Genomic DNA, 6,216 nt, shown 5'->3' with positions numbered 1-6,216 from the left:
TTGAAGGGCTGGGACGGGTTCAGGCCCTTGTCCGCCCAGCGGGAAGGGCGTGCTGCCCTCGGCTGGCTCAGGCACAATGGAGGATGCTAATCTGGAGGGCCTTTCCCTCTGTGGACCAGCAGTTCAGGGACTGGAGTTCAGCAGCTGGGCCAAGGTGTATGTCTCCACCTTATGAGCCTACCTTCTGAATTGTCGGAGGTCAGACATCAACGCGGCTGCTAATGCTGGTGGTGGGGCAGGGAAGCGTGTGCCGAAGGAGTGGGTGTGCCACAGGCCCAGGGGGTGATGTGCACTGATGTCTGCGGATACTACCTTCCCATCCCCTGGCTCGACATCAAGGGGCTCGCCTTCCGGACACCATTAGGAGGGAGGTTCCCCGTGTCGGTGCCCCATCGATGACCACAGGGATTCGGAGGCAGATGCTTCTTTGGGCTGCCCCAACTGTTCCGCTGCAGGGCCTCCCCCTCGGGACTCCGTACAAGGTCCAAGCGGTTGGAGGTTACGTGCAGGGGAGTGCCGGCTTTCGGATCAGACTTTTCTCATGCCGCTGGTGCTCGTAATGCTGCAAGAGAGTCAAGGGGGAGTCACCTGGGTCTCAGGGGCTGCATCCATGTTCCTAGGCCAGGATATCGCAGCACACAGTGGCCAGGCACATGGCACTGCCATGCAAGATACCCATGGCGCAGGGGCACCTGAGGTTGTGGTAGCTTTTCTGGTGAGACCGACTGGCCAGCGGTGCCCGGCTTCCAGAGCATTAAGGAAAGATCAGTGGAAGTGGGAGTTTGGGGGCGAAAGTCCCTGAAATGACTGGAGCTGAGGGGGCCAGTTCTTTAATTGGCTTAGCAACCTCTGGGGGCGCCCTCTGCAGATGGTTTGGTTTGCCAAGTGATGGGGTTCTTTAGTTGGACCCGGGTGTGATCTGTGGTTGCACAAGGTTTTTGGCTGGCCTGATGGAATTGGTCCTGGTTATGGAGTGTTGGCGGGAACGGGGCCTGTTTGGCTTCGTTCTGTGGCGGGTCTGCATGGGTTGGAGCGTGTTGGCAGGGAGTCCGGTGTCTGATCAGACTCGCACCCAGATCCTTGGAGGTTTCACATCCAAATCCTAGCCAAGGTTGGCCATGCTTCGCTTCTAAGATACTCAGATTGTGTGACAGCCAGGCAAGGGGCCACGTCGTGGCAGGTCCCAGGGAGAGGTGGATGCTGCTGCTGTCAGCTCAGGCCTAAGGCTCCACGGACACCGCAGCCAAGTCATGATGAATTGTCTTGATCGTGGATCTCCAGAAGGGGCTCCTGGGCCTTTCGCTGTAGGGGCCTACTCCGTCGGGGGATGGAAGGTCTTGAGGGAGGGGGCTTTCTGGGACTGGTTGGCCGCCCATCCCCTCCCTCCCTCCCTCCCTCCCTCCCTTTTAACTAAATTGTTTTATTTATTTTATTTCACTTATTTATTTATTTTAATTATTTTATTTTATTAATTCATTTATTTATTCTTTTTGATTCATTTATATTATTCGTTTTTTATTTATTTAATTTTACCTTTATATTTATTTGTATATATCTGTATATATCTGTATATTTCTTTCTATATATATATATATATTTGTATATATTTGTATATATTTATTTATTTGTATATTTATTTGTACATTTGTATATATTATTTGTATATATTTTTAAGACCATGGCTGAAAAACATCTAAAAATGTAAGTGGGGCACCTGTATTCTTTTCCTATGCAATTTTTATCTCACGATCTCCCAAGCGATCCTGGTTGGGAAGCGGGACGTGTTGCTCTTAGAATCATAGAATCATAGATTTGGAAGGGGCCATACAGGCCATCTAGTCCAACCCCCTGCTCAACGCAGGATCAGCCCTAAGCATCCTAAAGCATCCAAGAAAAGTGTGTATCCAACCTTTGCTTGAAGACTGCCAGTGAGGGGGAGCTCACCACCTCCTTAGGCAGCCTATTCCACTGCTGAACTACTCTGACTGTGAAAAATCTTTTCCTGATTGTTGTTGTTATGTGCGAAGTCGTGTCCGACCCATCGCGACCCCATGGACAATGATCCTCCAGGCCTTCCTGTCCTCTACCATTCCCCGGAGTCCATTTAAGTTTGCACCTACTGCTTCAGTGACTCCATCCAGCCACCTCATTCTCTGTGGTCCCCTTCTTCTTTTGCCCTCGATCGCTCCCAGCATTAGGCTCTTCTCAAGGGAGTCCTTCCTTCTCATGAGGTGGCCAAAGTATTTGAGTTTCATCTTCAGGATCTGGCCTTCTAAAGAGCAGTCAGGGCTGATCTCCTCTAGGACTGACCGGTTTGTTCGCCTTGCAGTCCAAGGGACTCGCAAGAGCCTTCTCCAGCACCACAGTTCAAAAGCCTCAATTCTTTGACGCTCGGCCTTCCTTATGGTCCAACTTTCGCAGCCATACATTGCAACTGGGAATACCATAGCCTTGACTAAACGCACTTTTGTTGGCAGGGTGATGTCTCTGCTTTTTAGGATGCTGTCTAGATTTGCCATAGCTTTCCTTCCCAGAAGCAAGCGTCTTTTAATTTCTTTGCTGCAGTCCCCATCTGCAGTGATTTGGAGCCCAGGAAAATAAAATCTGTCACTATCTCCATTTCTTCCCCATCTATTTGCCATGATATCTTTTCCTGATATCTAGCCTATATCGTTGTACTTGAAGTTTAAACCCATTACTGCGTGTCCTCTCCTCTGCATCCAACAGAAACAGGATCCTGCCCTCCTCCAAGTGACAACCTTTCAAATACTTAAAGAGGGCTATCATGTCCCCTCTAAGCCTCCTTTTCTCCAGGCTGAACATTCCCAAGTCCCTCAACCTATCTTCATAGGGCTTGGTCCCTAGGCCCCAGATCATCTTCGTCGCTCTCCTCTGTACACTTTCAATTTTATCTACGTCCTTCTTGAAGTGAGGCTCCAGAACGGCACACAGTACTCCAGGTGTGGTCTGACCAGTGCCGTATACAATGGGACTATGACATCTTGTGATTTTGATGTGATGCCCCTGTTGATGCAGCCCAAAATGGCATTTGCCTTTTTTACCGCTGCATCACACTGCCTGCTCATGTTTAGTTTACAATCCACAAGTACCCCAAGGTCTCGTTCACACACAGTGTTACCTAGAAGCGTATCCCCCATCCAGTAGGCATGCTTTGCATTTTTCTGACCCAGATGCAGAACTTTACACTTATCTTTTTAAAATTGCATCTTGTTCTCATTTGCCCATTTTTCCATTGTGTTCAGATCTCGTTGAACTCTGTCTCTATCTTCCGGAGTATTTGCCAGTCCTCCCAATTTGGTGTCAGCTGCAAACTTGATGAGTAGTCCCTCCACCCCCTCATCTAGATCATTAATAAATATGTTAAAAAGTACCGGGCCGAGCACCGAGCCCTGAGGGACCCCGCTATTCACCTCTCTCCAGTCTGATGAAACACCATTGACAAGAACGCTTTGAGTGCGGTTCTCTAACCAATTCCCTATCCACTTAACTATCTGAAAATCCAGATTGCAGTCCTTCAACTTATCCATCAGAACATATTGGGGAACCTTGTCAAAAGCTTTACTAAAATCCAAGTAAATGACATCAACCGAATTTCCACGATCCAGCAAACCTGTTACTTGGTCAAAAAAGGAAACCAGGTTGGTCTGGCAGGACCTGTTGGAGACAAATCCATGCTGACTTTCTTGGATCACGAAATTGCCCTCCAGATATCTGCTCCATTATCTTCCCCACAACAGAGGTCAGACTCACTGGTCTGTAGTTTCCCGGGTCATCCTTCCTCCCTTTTTTGAAGATCGGAATAACGTTTGCTCTCTTCCAGTCCTCCGGGACATCTCCAGTCCTTAAAGAGGGCCCGAAGATGATGGACAAGGGCTGTGCAAGTTCTCTGGAAAGTTCTTTGAGCACTCTCGGGTGCACTTCATCCGGACCAGGGGATTTGAACTCATCAATGGGCTTCCCTGGCCAATTTTAGCTCACTCTCAGCTTTGGCCTTTCTGATGATTGATCTACAGTGCCTAGTAACCTGTAGGCACTGGTTAGTATCTGCCTAGTAACCTGTAGGCACCTCATCTTCTCCAAGCGATGAGGCTGTCCGAACGCTCAGCTCCGTGTCAGGGGAGGGAAAGAGTGTGTCAGGCCTTCTCCGGTCCCTCCACCCTCGCAGGCAAGAGGGGCCAAGAGCCCCCCACCGGGTGCCCAGGGGAGATTCTCTCCAGACCTCCGATGCCCTCAGAGTCACGATGCGGAGACGGAGGGACCTGCCCTCATCCCAGAGAGACTCCCTCAAGTGTTCTTTCTTATCAGGGCGGGTGGTTAGGTGGGACTGCAGACACAGGGTGCCGCCAGGCCAGTGACTCCCCTTCTCTTCCCTCCCTTCTAGCCTCCAGCGCTTAAGGGCCCTCTTCAAACGGGCCAAGGTCGCCCCCCGGGCCGGAGGAGAGGTGCAGCCTGCAGGTGAGGAGTGGAACGGAGGGCAGGGAGGGGCAGGGAGGGGGGCGGAAGAGGCAGAGCTGTTGAGGACAGTGACATTCCCAGGGCTCAGGCCCCCTGTGGCTCCCAGCACAAGGAGTGCTTTTGGAACCAGCCCGACAGGGCTTGGAAATCTCGTGGCACCTTCAAGAACGACCCCATTGATTAGGGTACGTTGTCGGTGTGTCATGGCCCCTTTCGCCAGTCGGATCTGTGATGACAGACGACAACGGGGCATTCGTGGAGGGCTCCTGTGGGGAGGAGAAAAGGGTAGCCCTAATGGACCCCATTCTTTCGAAGAAGGGGGGAAAGGGACACGATGTGGAGAAGGTGTGTGTGTGTGGGGGGGGGAGTCTCCTCCTAGAGTGACAGAATTTGCCGATTCTCCCACTGGAGTCGGAGGGAGGCCCGGAGACGAAACGGCTCCCCTGATGGTTTCTGTGAAGGTGCCCGACAGCAGTGCCCACGGTCGGGGCCCTGAAGAATTGTGCCTGAAGGCCAAATCGGGCTCCCCCCACACAGGAGGGCTCCACAGTCCGGGCTGAGCTGTGTGGCCATCAGAGCCCCTTGGGGGTGCTGGGGGGACACCGAGGGGGGCTGCCACGCACTACAGGCAGAGAAGTCGATGGGGGGAGGCTCTCTCTCCTGCTGTGGATGGAGCCCCACCCTCAAACCGGGGAGCCACTGGACCTGTTGCTGAAGCGATGATCCAGAGGACCCCTGAGGGGCGAGAGGGAAGGAAGCCCCCCCCTCCCCAGGGCAGGATTGGACCCAGCCCAGGACGTGTTCCCTCTGCCGACCTCTGGGTGGGGATCAGCCCGCAGGGGCACGGAAGCGGACTCTTCGCCCCTGGGAGCCCGCTGGGAAGGGCTCCGAGGGAAGGCACCATGGAAGGCGCAAGGAAAGCGGGATCTCTCCGCGTATTAACCGGGCCCTTCCTCCCCAGCTGCCGCTGCCTGCAGGAGGCGCCCCAAGAGGGGAGCGGCGGAATGCATCGCCCACTTCCTGGCCGCCAAGGATACGGTAAGCCCCGTGAGGCACCAGGAGAAGCGCAGTGTCCCTTCCCTTGCGAGGCTGTTCCCCTTCCGTTCCCCTTCCTCTCGGATTTCGCTGGCTCCAGTAGCAGAGGGATGGCAGTCTCAGGAGCAAGGGGGGCCCGGCACACGGATCCCGCACTGACTTGCAGCCGCCCCCGAGAGGGGTGCTTGCAGAAAAGGGACCGGGGTCCCCATCCTCCCAGGCCCCTGGGTTAGGAAGCCCCACAGCTGTCCCACGCGCACCTCTTGGAGGGACGGGACCCTCTACCCTGCCTCCTTCTGGAAAGGATGCCGTCTCCTCGGGGTCCAGCCATGTGCCCTGAGGGCCAGGGCAGCCATGGAGACTTTCAGGAGGGAGCCTCCTCGGGAGCAGGAGAAGCAGCGGCTCGTGTCCAGCCAGATGGACTGCCCCTGACTGGGGATGCTGCTTCTCTCCTTGGCCCTCCATGGCCAGGCTCACAGCCTGCCTCTCGCCACTTGCAGGGCCCCAGACAGGACCGGGCATTCTTACAGGCGGTCCGGGGGTTCTGCCACGGCCGGGAGCGTTCTCTGCCTTCTTGCAAGCAAAGGATTGCAGAGAAAATACGAGTGAGTGAGACTCAGGACTGGGGGGGGGGGGAGGAAAGGGAGTGGGGGGCAGGAGCAGACCTGCCCCAGCCCAAGGAGCTCTGATGTTTTCTTTTTGAAA

At 54.0% G+C, this 6,216-nt stretch overlaps 1 long non-coding RNA gene across 1 annotated transcript; it reads left to right on the top strand.

Annotated features, from left to right (window-relative positions):
* The first annotated feature begins 1,570 nt into the window (after positions 1-1,570).
* Positions 1,571-5,492, top strand: LOC143820951 (uncharacterized). Its single transcript, XR_013225603.1, has 3 exons — positions 1,571-1,701; positions 4,403-4,476; positions 5,438-5,492. It is a non-coding gene; the product is annotated as an uncharacterized LOC143820951 (long non-coding RNA).
* Positions 5,493-6,216: the final 724 nt, after the last annotated feature.

The sequence above is a fragment of the Paroedura picta genome, chromosome 11 (genome assembly GCF_049243985.1).
Source record: "Paroedura picta isolate Pp20150507F chromosome 11, Ppicta_v3.0, whole genome shotgun sequence".
NCBI lineage: Eukaryota > Metazoa > Chordata > Lepidosauria > Squamata > Gekkonidae > Paroedura > Paroedura picta.
This window is presented reverse-complemented; position numbering and strand designations above follow the sequence as displayed.